Source organism: Oncorhynchus tshawytscha, linkage group LG08 (assembly GCF_018296145.1).
Source record: "Oncorhynchus tshawytscha isolate Ot180627B linkage group LG08, Otsh_v2.0, whole genome shotgun sequence".
Classification (NCBI taxonomy): Eukaryota; Metazoa; Chordata; class Actinopteri; order Salmoniformes; family Salmonidae; genus Oncorhynchus; species Oncorhynchus tshawytscha.
The window spans coordinates 86,728,233-86,744,500 of NC_056436.1; the positions used below are offsets into that span (position 1 = coordinate 86,728,233).

General features: G+C 48.2%; 1 protein-coding gene across 6 annotated transcripts in view; it reads right to left on the reverse strand.

Moving 5' to 3' along the window:
* The window catches only part of ctnna1 (catenin (cadherin-associated protein), alpha 1), a 226,794-nt gene that overhangs the window by 148,679 nt on the left and 61,847 nt on the right, over positions 1 to 16,268 (reverse strand). The window lies entirely within an intron of this gene.

A 16,268-nucleotide genomic window follows, 5' to 3' on the forward strand; every position in this document is an offset into this window, starting at 1 on the left:
GGGGTAGAGAGGAGAGGGAGAGAGAGACAGCAAGGAATAAAGAGAGGGAAGAGGGAGAGGTGGCACAGTGGGGGAGCAGAAAACAGGGATTTAATAAAACAATGGGGGAAGGAAAACAGAAGCAAATAGAGAAAGATAAGAAAGAAAAAGAACAGATAGGAGATTCTTCTTCCTCATCTACAACTTCCCTGACGAGGTTAAAGGTGCAGACAAATATTATTTTCTACGCAGATTGTTCCTGATAATGTATGACTGAGTTGAAGGCATGTAAATGTCAGTCACTTAATATGTCAGACCATCTCAGCATCAGGCCCCGTGTGTGTCCACACATCCCTCACGGATGGAGCAGCAGGAGTGAGTGAGACAGAGACAGAGACAGAGACAGACAGACACAGAGACAGACAGAGACAGACAGGAGAGAGAGACATGGTGTGTGTGTGGTGTGTGTGAGAGAGATATGGTGTGTTTTGAGGGGCATATTAAATCCATGTGGCAGGAGCGGTTAGGGTCAACATGTTTCCATGTGAAAGTGTCACGACAATATGGAATAATTAAGGCTTCAGTTGGTGTGTGAGTGTAACAGAGGGAAGCTCTCCCAACCACTAGCCGAACTGACGACTGAGCTGAACCGTGTTCCAGTATCAGGACTAGCTGAACCGTGTTCCAGTATCAGGACTAGCTGAACCGTGTTCCAGTATCAGGACTAGCTGAACCGTGTTCCAGTATCAGGACTAGCTGAACCGTGTTCCAGTATCAGGACTAGCTGAACCGTGTTCCAGTATCAGGACTAGCTGAACCGTGTTCCAGTATCAGGACTAGCTGAACCGTGTTCCAGTATCAGGACTAGCTGAACCGTGTTCCAGTATCAGGACTAGCTGAACCGTGTTCCAGTATCAGGACTAGCTGAACCGTGTTCCAGTATCAGGACTAGCTGAACCGTGTTCCAGTATCAGGACTAGCTGAACCGTGTTCCAGTATCAGGACTAGCTGAACTGTGTTCCAGTATCAGGACTAGCTGAACTGTGTTCCAGTATCAGGACTAGCTGAACTGTGTTCCAGTATCAGGACTAGCTGAACTGTGTTCCAGTATCAGGACTAGCTGAACTGTGTTCCAGTATCAGGACTAGCTGAACTGTGTTCCAGTATCAGGACTAGCTGAACTGTGTTCCAGTATCAGGACTAGCTGAACTGTGTTCCAGTATCAGGACTAGCTGAACCGTGTTCCAGTATCAGGACTAGCTGAACCGTGTTCCAGTATCAGGACTAGCTGAACCGTGTTCCAGTATCAGGACTAGCTGAACCGTGTTCCAGTATCAGGACTAGCTGAACCGTGTTCCAGTATCAGGACTAGCTGAACCGTGTTCCAGTATCAGGACTAGCTGAACCGTGTTCCAGTATCAGGACTAGCTGAACCGTGTTCCAGTATCAGGACTAGCTGAACTGTGTTCCAGTATCAGGACTAGCTGAACTGTGTTCCAGTATCAGGACTAGCTGAACTGTTTGATTTGGTACTAGCTGAACTGTGTTCCAGATCAGGACTAGCTGAACTGTGTTCCCTGGACTAGCTGAACTGTGTTCCAAAGGACTCTGAACTGTGTTCCAGAGGACCAGAACTGTGTTCCAGTATCAGGACTAGCTGAACTGTGTTCCAGTATCAGGACTAGCTGAACTGTGTTCCAGTATCAGGACTAGCTGAACTGTGTTCCAGTATCAGGACTAGCTGAACTGTGTTCCAGTATCAGGAGATTAAGGATGTACCCCAAAATGGCACCCTAATTCCTTCATAGTGCACTACAGAGCTCTTAGTAGTGCACTGTATAGGGAATAGGGTTTGATTTGGTACGCAGATACAATACTGCCTCCTATTCCCTGGGTGTGTGAAAGGCTCATTGAAGAGGACCAGAGAGAACCGGCCCCCCTACAGAAACCAGAGAGAACCGACCAACCGGCCCCCTACAGAAACCAGAGAGAACCGACCTACCGGCCCCCTACAGAAACCAGAGAGAACCGAACCAACCGGCCCCCTACAGAAACCAGAGAGAACTGACCAACCGGCCCCCTACAGAAACCAGAGAGAACCGACCAACCGGCCCCCTACAGAAACCAGAGAGAACCGACCAACCGGCCCCCTACAGAAACCAGAGAGAACCGACCAACCGGCCCCCTACAGAAACCAGAGAGAACCGACCAACCGGCCCCCTACAGAAACCAGAGAGAACCGACCAACCGGCCCCCTACAGAAACCAGAGAACCGACCAACCGGCCCCCTACAGGAACCAGAGAACCGACCAACCAGCCCCCTACAGAAACCAGAGAGAACCGACCAACCACCCCCCCTACAGAAACCAGAGGCTCATTCGGCGCCATCAGCCCTATTCCCCACTACTAATGACCAGAACCCATTGGCCTCGAGCTAAATTGATGATATAACAATAAATGGAATATCGAGTTCACAACAAAATGTGCAACTTCTCTTTTCTTACTCCTACTACTTGTTTGATGGTTATAGCCAGCATTTGTCCCATTAAATCACATAAATGAGCAAATAACTTGGCATTTTCTCTAGTATAGGCAACTTATCATAATGAACGTTAACAACTAAAAGCCTGCGATAAGTGATCGGGATGGTCGTGTTGATCATTTTATCATCCCAGCTCTACATAGGGCCCCGGTCAAAAGCAGTACACTATATTTGGAATCGGGTACCATTTGGAATCGGGTACCATTTGGAACTGGAGGCAGACTAGGATTTTGAGATGCAGCCAGCCGCAGCACAGAGACGCATAATGAGAATAAAGAGAGCTAGAGTATAAAATAAAAAAAGAGCTGTTTTATTCTGGTTAACTGGGCACACATGTCCTCAACCCAAAATCAGTCAGATGAGATGAAGGGAGAGAGGGAACAGAGAGGGCAAGGGAGAGAGGGAACAGAGAGGGCAAGGGAGAGAGGGAACAGAGAGGGCATGGGAGAGAGGGAACAGAGAGGGGATGGGAGAGAGGAACAGAGAGGGGATGGGAGAGAGGGAACAGAGAGGGGATGGGAGAGAGGGAACAGAGAGGGGATGGGAGAGAGGGAACAGAGAGGGGATGGGAGAGAGGGAACAGAGAGGGGATGGGAGAGAGGGAACAGAGAGGGGATGGGAGAGAGGGAACAGAGAGGGGATGGGAGAGAGGGAACAGAGAGGGGATGGGAGAGAGGGAACAGAGAGGGGATGGGAGAGAGGGAACAGAGAGGGGATGGGAGAGAGGGAACAGAGAGGGGATGGGAGAGAGGGAACAGAGAGGGGATGGGAGAGAGGAACAGAGAGGGGATGGGAGAGAGGGAACAGAGAGGGGATGGGAGAGAGGGAACAGAGAGGGGATGGGAGAGGGAACAGAGAGGGGATGGGAGAGAGGGAACAGAGAGGGGATGGGAGAGAGGGAACAGAGAGGGGATGGGAGAGAGAACAGAGAGGGGATGGGAGAGAGGAACAGAGAGGGGATGGGAGAGAGGGAACAGAGAGGGGATGGGAGAGAGGGAACAAAGAGGGGATGGGAGAGAGGGAACAAAGAGGGGATGGGAGAGAGGGAACAAAGAGGGGATGGGAGAGGGAACAAAGAGGGGATGGGAGAGAGGGAACAGAGAGGGGATGGGAGAGAGGGAACAGAAGGGATGGGAGAGAGGAAACAGAGGGATGGGAGAGAGGAAACAGAGAGGGGATGGGAGAGAGGGAACAGAAGGGATGGGAGAGAGGAAACAGAGGAAACAGAAGGGATGGGAGAGAGGAAACAGAGGGCAAGGGAGAGAGGAAACAGAGAGGGCAAGGGAGAGAGGAAACAGAGAGGGCAAGGGAGAGAGGAAACAGAAAGGGGATGGGAGAGAGGAAACAGAAAGGGGATGGGAGAGAGGAAACAGAAAGGGGATGGGAGAGAGGAAACAGAAAGGGGATGGGAGAGAGGAAACAGAAAGGGGATGGGAGAGAGGAAACAGAGGGGATGGGAGAGAGGAAACAGAAGGGATGGGAGAGAGGAAACAGAGGAAACAGAAGGGATGGGAGAGAGGAAACAGAGGGCAAGGGAGAGAGAAACAGAGAGGGCAAGGGAGAGAGGAAACAGAGAGGGCAAGGGAGAGAGGAAACAGAAAGGGGATGGGAGAGAGGAAACAGAGGGGATGGGAGAGAGGAAACAGAAGGGATGGGAGAGAGGAAACAGAAGGGATGGGAGAGAGGAAACAGAGGGCAAGGGAGAGAGGAAACAGAGAGGGCAAGGGAGAGAGGAAACAGAGAGGGCAAGGGAGAGAGGAAACAGAAAGGGCAAGGGAGAGAGGAAACAGAAAGGGGATGGGAGAGAGGAAACAGAAAGGGGATGGGAGAGAGGAAACAGAAAGGGGATGGGAGAGAGGAAACAGAAAGGGGATGGGAGAGAGGAAACAGAAAGGGGAAGGGAGAGATGAAACAGAAAGGGGAAGGGAGAGATGAAACAGAAAGGGGAAGGGAGAGATGAAACAGAAAGGGGAAGGGAGAGATGAAACAGAAAGGGGAAGGGAGAGATGAAACAGAAAGGGGAAGGGAGAGATGAAACAGAAAGGGGAAGGGAGAGATGAAACAGAAAGGGGAAGGGAGAGATGAAACAGAAAGGGGAAGGGAGAGATGAAACAGAAAGGGGAAGGAGAGATGAAACAGAAAGGGGAAGGGGAGATGAAACAGAAAGGGGAAGGGAGAGATGAAACAGAAAGGGGAAGGGAGAGATGAAACAGAAAGGGGAAGGGAGAGATGAAACAGAAAGGGGAAGGGAGAGATGAAACAGAAAGGGGAAGGGAGAGATGAAACAGAAAGGGGAAGGAGAGATGAAACAGAAAGGGGAAGGGAGAGATGAAACAGAAAGGGGAAGGGAGAGATGAAACAGAAAGGGAAGGGAGAGATGAAACAGAAAGGGGAAGGGAGAGATGAAACAGAAAGGGGAAGGGAGAGATGAAACAGAAAGGGGAAGGAGAGATGAAACAGAAAGGGAAGGGAGAGATGAAACAGAAAGGGGAAGGAGAGATGAAACAGAAAGGGGAAGGGAGAGATGAAACAGAAAGGGGAAGGGAGAGATGAAACAGAAAGGGGAAGGGAGAGATGAAACAGAAAGGGGAAGGGAGAGATGAAACAGAAAGGGGAAGGGAGAGATGAAACAGAAAGGGGAAGGAGAGATGAAACAGAAAGGGGAAGGAGAGATGAAACAGAAAGGGGAAGGGAGAGATGAAACAGAAAGGGGAAGGGAGAGATGAAACAGAAAGGGAAGGGAGAGATGAAACAGAAAGGGGAAGGGAGAGATGAAACAGAAAGGGGAAGGGAGAGATGAAACGGAAAGGGGAAGGGAGAGATGAAACAGAAAGGGGAAGGGAGAGATGAAACAGAAAGGGGAAGGGAGAGATGAAACAGAAAGGGGAAGGGAGAGATGAAACAGAAAGGGGATGTGGAAGAAGGAAGAAAAGGAAGAGTAGAGGGAGGAACAGAAAAAAGGAGAGGGAAAGAGGGAGGGGGTAGTGAGAGGACAAGGTAGTGGGTATGAGGAGTGAGGGGGTAGTGGGAGGACAGTTAGTGGGTATGAGGGGTGAGGGGGTAGTGGGAGGACAAGGTAGTGGGTATGAGGGGTGAGGGGGTAGTGGGAGGACAGTTAGTGGGTATGAGGAGTGAGGGGGTAGTGGGAGGACAGGGGAGTGGGTGGACAGGGGAGTGGGTGGGAGAGGCTATGAGGGGTGAAGGGGTAGTGGGAGGACAGGGGAGTGGGTGGACAGGGGAGTGGGTGGGAGAGGCTATGAGGGGTGAAGGGGTAGTGGGAGGACAGGGGAGTGGGTGGGAGCCATGAATGAGAGAGGGAAAGTGAGAAAGCAAAGTAGTGGATAGAAGTCCAGCCAGCCAGCCTCAGCTGTGATGACAGCCTCCAGTTCCCTGCTTTAAATGGCAGCCTATCTGTGTCTCCAAACAGGCCACCCCCAGTGAGAGGAGGACACAGTGAATTCAGGAAGAAAACAGACCCTTGTGATATTTCCATTTATTTTTAATACGTTTACTGAAAAATGTCCAAACTTTGTTTTTGCTTTATCATTATGGGGTATTGTGTTTAGATTGATGTGGGGGTAGAGGACAAATTAACACAATTTAAGGCTGTAATGTAAAAAAATGTGGAGGGAAAAAAATGTATTCCAACATTTATTACAAATGGTCCCCCCACATCAATCTACACACAATATCCATTATGTCAACACAAAAACAGGCTTAAGACATTTTAGTATTAAAATGTATTAAAAATAAATAAATAACTCATTGCCATCAGTATTTCAGACTCTTTACTAAGGACTTTGTTGAAGCACCTTTGGCAGCAATTACATCCTCAAGTCTTCTTGGGTACGACGCTACAAGCTTGTCACAGCTGTAGTTAAGGGAGTTTCTCCCATTCTTCTCTGCAGATCCTCTCAAGCTCTGTCAGGTTGGATGGGGAGTTACGCTGCACAGCTAGTTTTAGGTCTCTCTAGAGCTGTTTGATCGGGGTTCAAGTCCGGGCTCTGGCTGGGCCACTCAAGGACATTCAGAGACTTGTCCTGAAGCCAATTCTGCATTGGCTGTGCACTTCGGGTCGTTGTCCTGTTGTAAGGTGAACCTTCGCCCCAGGCTGAGGTCCTGAGCAGTTTAAGGTGAACCTTCGCCCCAGGCGGAGGTCCTGAGCAGGTTTTCATTAAGGATCTCTGTACTTTTCTCAGTTAATCTTTCCCTCGATCCAGACTAGTCAGCCAGTCTCTTCCGCTGAAAAACAATGCCAATTTTCCTCCAGATGTGACACTTGGGCATTCAGGGCAAAGAGTTCAATCTTGGTTTCATCAGATCAGATAAACTTGTTTCTCATGGTCTGAGAGTCTTTAGGTGCCTTTTAGCAAACTCCAAGTGGGCTGTCATGTGCCATTTACTGAGGAGTGGCTTCCATCTGGCCACTCTACCATTAAGGCATGATTGGTGGAGTGCTGCAGAGATGGTTGTCCTTCTGGAAGGTTCTCTATAGGAACTCTATAGCTGTGTCAGAATGACCATTGGATTCTTGGTCACCTCCCCGACCAAGGCCCTTCTCCCCCGATTGCTCAGTTTGGCCGGGCGGCCAGCTCTAGGAAGAGTCTTGGTGGTTCCAAACTTCTTCCATTTAAGAATGATGGAGTCCACTGTGTTCTTGGGGACCACCAATGCTGCAGAATGATGGAGGCCACTGTGTTCTTGGGGACCACCAATGCTGCAGAATGATGGAGGCCACTGTGTTCTTGGGGACCACCAATGCTGCAGAATGATGGAGGCCACTGTGTTCTTGGGGACCACCAATGCTGCAGAATGATGGAGGCCACTGTGTTCTTGGGGACCATCAATGCTGCAGAATGATGGAGGCCACTGTGTTCTTGGGGACCATCAATGCTGCAGAATGATGGAGGCCACTGTGTTCTTGGGGACCATCAATGCTGCAGAATGATGGAGGCCACTGTGTTCTTGGGGACCACCAATGCTGCAGAATGATGGAGTCCACTGTGTTCTTGGGGACCATCAATGCTGCAGAAATGTTTTGTTTTCGCATAGCAAAGGGTCTGAATACTTATTTAAATACGCTATTTTTTTTTTTTTAATACAAACGTCAATGAAAACCTGTTTATGGGGATTATGGGGAATATTGATGAGGAAATGTTATTTAATACATTACAGCCTCATTTTAAAATGTAACAAAATGGGGAACTGAAGGGGGTCTGAATATCGTCCCCGCTGGTTTCCTTCATCAGACCAGTTGAGCAGCCAATCAGATCTGCTCTCCATCGCAATGGATGACGGCAACAATATTCTAAAGACATGTGTTCCACAGAGACGTGCAGGGGGACGGAGGGGAGTGAGGGGACGGAGGGGAGTGAGGGGACGGAGGGGAGGGGGCGGAGGGGACGGAGGACCAGTGAAGGGGAAAAGTTGTTTTGAAAAAGGAGTCAGAGTCGTTGCTTTGGATTGGGTGACTATGGCCCTGAAATAATGTGTCAGAGCCCTGCGTCGCTGCCTGAGCAACACGGTGACAGACGTAGGGAGACAGGGAAAAGACATGTCTGTATAGAGAAGGAATGTCAACAAGACACCTTCAAGTTACATATGGTTTGGCATCATTCATTCAGGATACAATCTGAGCTGCGCCACAGAACAGGTAATTGCCACTGTCCAATCAGATTAGCATGTACAATGCGATCATAGCCTGTGTCCCAAATAGAACCCTACTCCCACAGGCTATAGTCAAAAGTAGTCCTCTATAAAGGGAGCATGGCGCCGTGTAGGACTCAACCACGGTCATGTATGATGGACAGGGAGAAGGGCACAAGATGAGACTGAAGGGCAGATATGAAGAGGGGAAGCCCTTAGGTTCCTTTCCGTCCTCCCTGGTGAGACGGTCAAGTAAGTGATAGGCTGAGCTACGGCCGGGTCCAATTCCCTGCTCCCATTACAGACACAAGGACAATTCAGGAGCACGACATAAAAATAAAAGGTAATACGTAGCTATCACACATCACTCAGCTCACATTGATTCAATCATTCGAGCCTGGTGAAGGGGATTATCTATTGAGCCCATTGACCTAGTCTTCATTCTCTTGCTACCTTTGTCATCTTTATCCATCATATATTTCTGTCTTGATTATGGCATCAGTTGAATGGTGATCCAATGACAGTAGCTAGCACTAAGGAACGGGAGCACTAAGGAACGGGTGGCTAACTGTGGCTGTGGATCCAGACCCATAGAAGGACGGTGGCTAACTGTGGCTGTGGATCCAGACCCATAGAAGGACGGTGGCTAACTGTGGCTACAGAGCCAGACCCATAGAAGGACGGTGGCTAACTGTGGCTACAGAGCCAGACCCATAGAAGGACGGTGGCTAACTGTGGCTACAGAGCCAGACCCATAGAAGGACGGTGGCTAACTGTGGCTACAGAGCCAGACCCATAGAAGGACGGTGGCTAACTGTGGCTGTGGATCCAGACCCATAGAAGGACGGTGGCTAACTGTGGCTACAGAGCCAGACCCATAGAAGGACGGTGGCTAACTGTGGCTACAGAGCCAGACCCATAGAAGGACGGTGGCTAACTGTGGCTGTGGATCCAGACCCATAGAAGGACGGTGGCTAACTGTGGCTACAGAGCCAGACCCATAGAAGGACGGTGGCTAACTGTGGCTACAGAGCCAGACCCATAGAAGGACGGTGGCTAACTGTGGCTACAGAGCCAGACCCATAGAAGGACGGTGGCTAACTGTGGCTACAGAGCCAGACCCATAGAAGGACGGTGGCTAACTGTGGCTACAGAGCCAGACCCATAGAAGGACGGTGGCTAACTGTGGCTGCGGATCCAGACCAGACACAGGACTGAGTGACGTAGACTCCAGCCAAACATCAGGCTACACTACACAGTGACTGCAGCAGGTTTAAAGGTGACCATAAAAACAAACTTCAATATCCCTAACGGGGGTGAGATTGGCTGATTTCTTTAAGGAAGTAAAGAGGATTCAAACCATCAATGTGTCCAAGACGTGATACTCTGGTTGGAGCAGAGAGGAGAGGAGACGTGATACTCTGGTTGGAGCAGAGAGGAGAGGAGACGTGATACTCTGGTTGGAGCAGAGAGGAGAGGAGACGTGATACTCTGGTTGGAGCAGAGAGGAGAGGAGACGTGATACTCTGGTTGGAGCAGAGAGGAGAGGAGAGGAGAAGACGTGATACTCTGGTTGGAGCAGAGAGGAGAGAAGAGGAGAAGACGTGATACTCTGGTTGGAGCAGAGAGGAGAGAAGAGGAGAAGACGTGATACTCTGGTTGGAGCAGAGAGGAGAGAAGAGGAGGAAGACGTGATACTCTGGTTGGAGCAGAGAGGAGAGAAGAGGAGAAGACGTGATACTCTGGTTGGAGCAAGTAGAGAGGAGAGGAGACGTGATACTCTGGTTGGAGCAAGCAGAAAGGAGAGGAGACGTGATACTCTGGTTGGAGCAAGCAGAGAGGAGAGGAGACGTGATACTCTGGTTGGAGCAGAGAGGAGAGAAGAGGAGAAGACGTGATACTCTGGTTGGAGCAGAGAGGAGAGAAGAGGAGAAGACGTGATACTCTGGTTGGAGCAGAGAGGAGAGAAGAGGAGAAGACGTGATACTCTGGTTGGAGCAGAGAGGAGAGAAGAGGAGAAGACGTGATACTCTGGTTGGAGCAGAGAGGAGAGAAGAGGAGAAGACGTGATACTCTGGTTGGAGCAGAGAGGAGAGAAGAGGAGAAGACGTGATACTCTGGTTGGAGCAGAGAGGAGAGGAGACGTGATGCTCTGGTTGGAGCAGAGAGGAGAGAAGACATGATACTCTGGTTGGAGCAGAGAGGAGAGGAGACGTGATACTCTGGTTGGAGCAGAGAGGAGAGAAGAGGAGAAGACGTGATACTCTGGTTGGAGCAGAGAGGAGAGAAGAGGAGAAGACGTGATACTCTGGTTGGAGCAGAGAGGAGAGAAGAGGAGAAGACGTGATGCTCTGGTTGGAGCAGAGAGGAGAGAAGAGGAGAAGACGTGATACTCTGGTTGGAGCAGAGAGGAGAGATGACGTGATACTCTGGTTGGAGCAGAGAGGAGAGAGACGTGATACTCTGGTTGGAGCAGAGAGGAGAAGACGTGATACTCTGGTTGGAGCAGAGAGGAGAGATGACGTGATACTCTGGTTGGAGCAGAGAGGAGAAGACGTGATACTCTGGTTGGAGCAGAGAGGAGAGAAGAGGAGAAGACGTGATACTCTGTTTGGAGCAGAGAGGAGAGGAGACGTGATACTCTGGTTGGAGCAGAGAGGAGAGAAGACGTGATACTCTGGTTGGAGCAGAGAGGAGAGGAGACGTGATACTCTGGTTGGAGCAGAGAGGAGAGGAGACGTGATACTCTGGTTGGAGCAGAGAGGAGAGGAGAAACGTGATACTCTGGTTGGAGCAGAGGAGAGAAGAGGAGAAGACGTGATACTCTGGTTGGAGCAGAGGAGAGAAGAGGAGAAGACGTGATACTCTGGTTGGAGCAGAGAGGAGAGGACGTGATACTCTAGTTGGAGCAGAGAGGAGAGGAGACGTGATACTCTAGTTGGAGCAGAGAGGAGAGGAGACGTGATACTCTGGTTGGAGCAGAGGAGAGAAGAGGAGAAGACGTGATACTATAGTTGGAGCAGAGAGGAGAGGAGACGTGATGCTCTGGTTGGAGCAGAGAAGACGTGATGCTCTGGTTGGAGCAGAGAGGAGAGAAGAGGAGAAGACGTGATACTCTGGTTGGAAACAACTACTCTGGAGCAGAGAGGAGAGAAGAGGAGAAGACGTGATACTCTGGTTGGAGCAGAGAGGAGAGGAGACGTGATACTCTGGTTGGAGCAGAGAGGAGAGGAGACGTGATACTCTGGTTGGAGCAGAGAAGACGTGATGCTCTGGTTGGAGCAGAGAGGAGAGAAGAGGAGAAGACGTGACCGTCTGGTTGGAGCAGAGAGGAGACACTAGACATCCAACGTCATTTGTAACAGCGAAAGGAGGACTGTTATCAAAGGCCTTTTCGTAAAAACAAGGATTTTCTGCCCTTGAGTTTATTTTCTCTCTCGGGTCGCCTTAGTCCAAACAGAGTAAAAACGTTTCAATTAATTTTTGGGTTGGAGAAACGCTTTTCAGTGTAAACTTAAATGACTAAAACCAGAATTTTTTTTACACACATGGACTAAACAAAAATGTAAAAGTAACATTCAAAAATGTCTAAGATTTTACTGAATTACATTTCATATATGGAAATCAGTCAATGTAAATAAATTGATTAGGCCCTAATCTATGGATTTCACCCGACTGGGAATACAGATCTGTATGTGTTGGTCACAAACACCGTCAAAAAAATAAATAAATAAATAGGGGAATGGATTAGAAAACCAGTCAGTATCTGGTGTGACCATTTGGATATGGGCGCCAACTGGAACACACTGTCGTACACGGCGATCCAGAGCATCCCAAACATGCTTATTTAACATCTGAACCAAAACCGTCCAAAAGCCCAAGCAGCAACAAACACCAGAAAAATAGAACAAAGATGGTAGATAGCTGATATGAAATAAGGCATTATTGCAGCAGCATAGGAGGAAAAACACATTCCACTGTTCAATTACAGGGAGGAGGGAGAAGGAGAGGGGGGGAGAAAGAAAGGGATAGAGAACAGATTAAGAGAGAGTGTGTCAGAGCGGTTGACAGACATCGCCTGGATCTCAAAACCATACACTAGGCCCCTAAAGGGCTCTTCACAGTGATTTCACAGTGGCTGTGTGGTCTTTAAGCCCTTTATCAAGTGGCCCCTTGCTGTTGTGTTCGATAGTGATCACTCAAGCCTGCAAGTGTTTTAGCCTAAATTTATATTGACACTACACACACACACACACACACCATCCCAACTGCCACTTGTCAATATTCAAACATCCTAAATCCATTTGCGTGCCTCGTCTCTTACCAGTCTTATAGACTGACACACTCATTATGAAGCAAGGGCAAATGGGGCAGACACGTAATCAGATAGACAGTGATACAGTTGGAAACAACTACTCCTGCAATAAATATGTGCAGGTACACTGAGTATACTAAACATTAGGAACACCATACCTTAGTAATAAAAAGGCATTTCAAATCTTTTGTTTTGCCCATTCACATTCTGAACGGTGTTAAGGAATGTTTTAAGGAATAAAATTCAATTTTAACAAATTTAACCTGTCTCCTCCCCTTTATCTACATTGATTGACATGGATTTAACAAGTGACATCAATGAGAGATCATATCTTTCACCTGGTCAGTGTCATCCCATGTCATCTTTCACCTGGTCAGTATCATCCCATGTCATCTTTCACCTGGTCAGTGTCATCCCATGTCATCTTTCACCTGGTCAGTGTCATCCCATGTCATCTTTCACCTGGTCAGTGTCATCCCATGTCATCTTTCACCTGGTCAGTGTCATCCCATGTCATGTTCTTAATGTTTTGTATACTCCATGTATATCGGTCGCCCAGTGATTTCAGTCAGCTGGGTTTTAGCCTGGTGTAGCCTGCTAGCTAGCTTCACTGACAAACACAGGGATGACATTGTGGCTAGCGTTACCTAAGGATGTTGGGACACTGCACTGAAATACATCATGTAGCTCGTCACGTTAGGCTAGTTTGACCGCCCGCTGATAAAGAGTCAGGGAGTTCCCTAAATATTTTTTTATAAAGAAACTGATCAAATATATACAGCTGCTAAAATCAAGGTGATTTACAAAGATGAGGACCAAGACTGAGTGCAGCGATTTAGTGTTCACAACTACAGAATCGTTGTGGAATCTGAAAAGACACATAGCATGATAGACTACGTGCACATGCTAACAGAAAGGAACGAGGTGGGTAGCTAGCTAAGTGTGTCATCTATTAGGTTACCATTGATCTGGTTCCAATAGGCCTGACATAAACTCCTTGAGAGGTCATTTTGACAAAACCTTAAGGCCTACTTATATTAAAATAAAACATTAGCCTCTGCATCCCTGCCCAGCCTGGCAAAATTGGCCCGAAGGGTTTTTAGCATCCCCAGTGGCTCTCCAGACACCGTGCAGAAAGGGCCTGGTCTCCAGGCACCGTGCCGAGAGGGCCTGCTCTCCAGACACCGTGCCGAGAGGGCCTGCTCTCCAGACACCGTGCCGAGAGGGCCTGCTCTCCAGACACCGTGCCGAGAGGGCCTGCTCTCCAGACACCGTGCCGAGAGGGCCTGCTCTCCAGACACCGTGCCGAGAGGGCCTGCTCTCCAGACACCGTGCCGAGAGGGCCTGCTCTCCAGACACCGTGCCGAGAGGGCCTGCTCTCCAGACACCGTGCCGAGAGGGCCTGCTCTCCAGACACCGTGCCGAGAGGGCCTGCTCTCCAGACACCGTGCCGAGAGGGCCTGCTCTCCAGACACCGTCACATGAGCCTGAAGCCATAGACTCTGGCAAAACCTGTGTTTCTAAAAGTGAAGGCATTTTGTTTCATTTAATTCTAAATCAAAACTTAGATACTCAATTCAGAGACTAATCAATTAATAGAATGAAATGTTTAAAAATGCTGAGTACTTATTTTCCTGCCAGCCTAGTGTGATGCACTCCCAAATGCATAACAATGTATTTCTTTGTAGGCTATAGCATTGAAACAGGTTGGAATAACCCTAGAGTGTAAACTGTCATGGGTCAAAACATATTGATACAACAGTAGATAAGATGGGGAGAAGTCTGTCCATAACAAAGCGCTGCTCTACCTTCTAAACAGCACTATCAACAAAGCAGGTCCTACAGGCCGTAGTTTCTACCTTCTAAACAGCACTATCAAAAAGGCAGGTCCTACTGGTTCTAGTTTCTACCTTCTTAACAACACAATCAACAAGGCAGGTCCTACAGGCTCTAGTTTCTACCTTCTTAACAGCACTATCAACAAGGCAGGTCCTACAGGCCCAAGTTTTTACCTTAATAACACTACCAACAAGGCAGGTCCTAGTTTTGTCACACCTGGACTACTGTTCAGTCGTGTGGTCAGGTGCCACAATGTTTCTCTCTCCCTATGTTCTCAGGTCTCCTCTCCATCCCAGGCAGGTCCTACAGGCCCTAGTTTCTACCTTCTTAACAGCACTATCAACAAGGCAGGTCCTACAGGCCCTAGTTTTGTCACACCTGGACTACTGTTCAGTCGTGTGGTCAGGTGCCACAATGTTTCTCTCTCCCTATGTTCTCAGGTCTCCTCCCCATCCCAGGCAGGTCCTACAGGCCCTAGTTGTCGTCACACCTGGACTACTGTTCAGTCGTGTGGTCAGGTGCCACAATGTTTCTCTCTCCCTATGTTCTCAGGTCTCCTCCCCATCCCAGGCCAGTGTCACACAGACATGAACACATTTCCTCTTTTTCTATACAAACATGTAGAAGCATTTATCAAGCGATTAGCGAACAAGAAATTCTTGGCCTCACAATAAATTGGCCTCCTGAAATCTATTAATCATTCAATAGACCCCATTATTCTCCCAGAATGATAAATACACCATTTTAGTCCTAGCTTAGATTGGGTTAATTTAGTGTTTTCTTAGACAAAAACATGGTCTCTGATATCAACATTGTTTAGTGCATTTATGCTGGCTTGTGTGTTTGGCTGGTTAAGGGGTAGAAGAGTTGAGAAAGGAATGTCTGGTAATCTCTAAGGGTTCTGGAAGGTTGTGTTCCAGAACGCTGGTGGAGATGGTTTAAAGATAACTGATTCTGATTCCATGGGTTTTCATCCCACCTGTCTATCAGGTAGGTGCAGCACTTGTATTTACTAGGGATCCCTCAACATGTTTTGAACATAAGTTTACAAAGTATTATTTGGTGTTATACATGTAGAGCAGAATTAGGCCGATACCCACTAATTATCAAAATCCAGAAAAGAGACGTTAAATTCTATAACCACCTAAAAGGAAGCCATTCCCAAACCTTCCATAACAAAGCCATCACCTACAGAGAGATGAACCTGGAGAAGAGTCCCCTAAGCAAGCTGGTCCTGGGGCTCTGTTCACAAACAGACCCCACAGAGCCTCAGGACAGCAATTAGACCCAACCAAATCACGAGAAAACAAAACAATGGAAAGAATTTACAAAAAAACAGAGCAAACTAGAATGCTATTTGGCCCTAAACAGAGAGTACACAGTGGCAGAATACCTGACCACTGTGACTATGTACAGACTCAGTGAGCATAGCCTTGCTATTGAGAAAGGCCGCCGTAGGCAGACATGGCTTTTAAGAGAAGACAGGCTATGTGCAACACTGCCCACAAAATGAGGTGGAAACTGAGCTGCACTTCCTAACCTTCTGCCAAATGTATGACCATATTAGAGAGACATATTTCCCTCACATTACACAGATCCAAAGCATATGAAAAAACAAACCCCATATTGATAAACTCTCACATCTACTGGGTGAATTACCACAGTGTGCCATCACTGCAGCAAGATTTGTGACCTGTTGCCACAAGGGCAACCAGTGGTTGCAAATACAACCAATATTTATGTTAATTTATTTTCCCTTTTGTACATCGTTACAACAATGTATTTTTCTTTAGAGCTTTTGTGAGTTTAATGTTTGTTTATTTCATTTTTGTTTACGATCTCATTCACTTGCTTTGGAAATGTAAATATATGTTCCCCAAGCCAATAAAGTCCTTGAATATTGAATTGAGAGATGGAGGAGAGGTGAAAGAGCAACTGTGTGTGAAT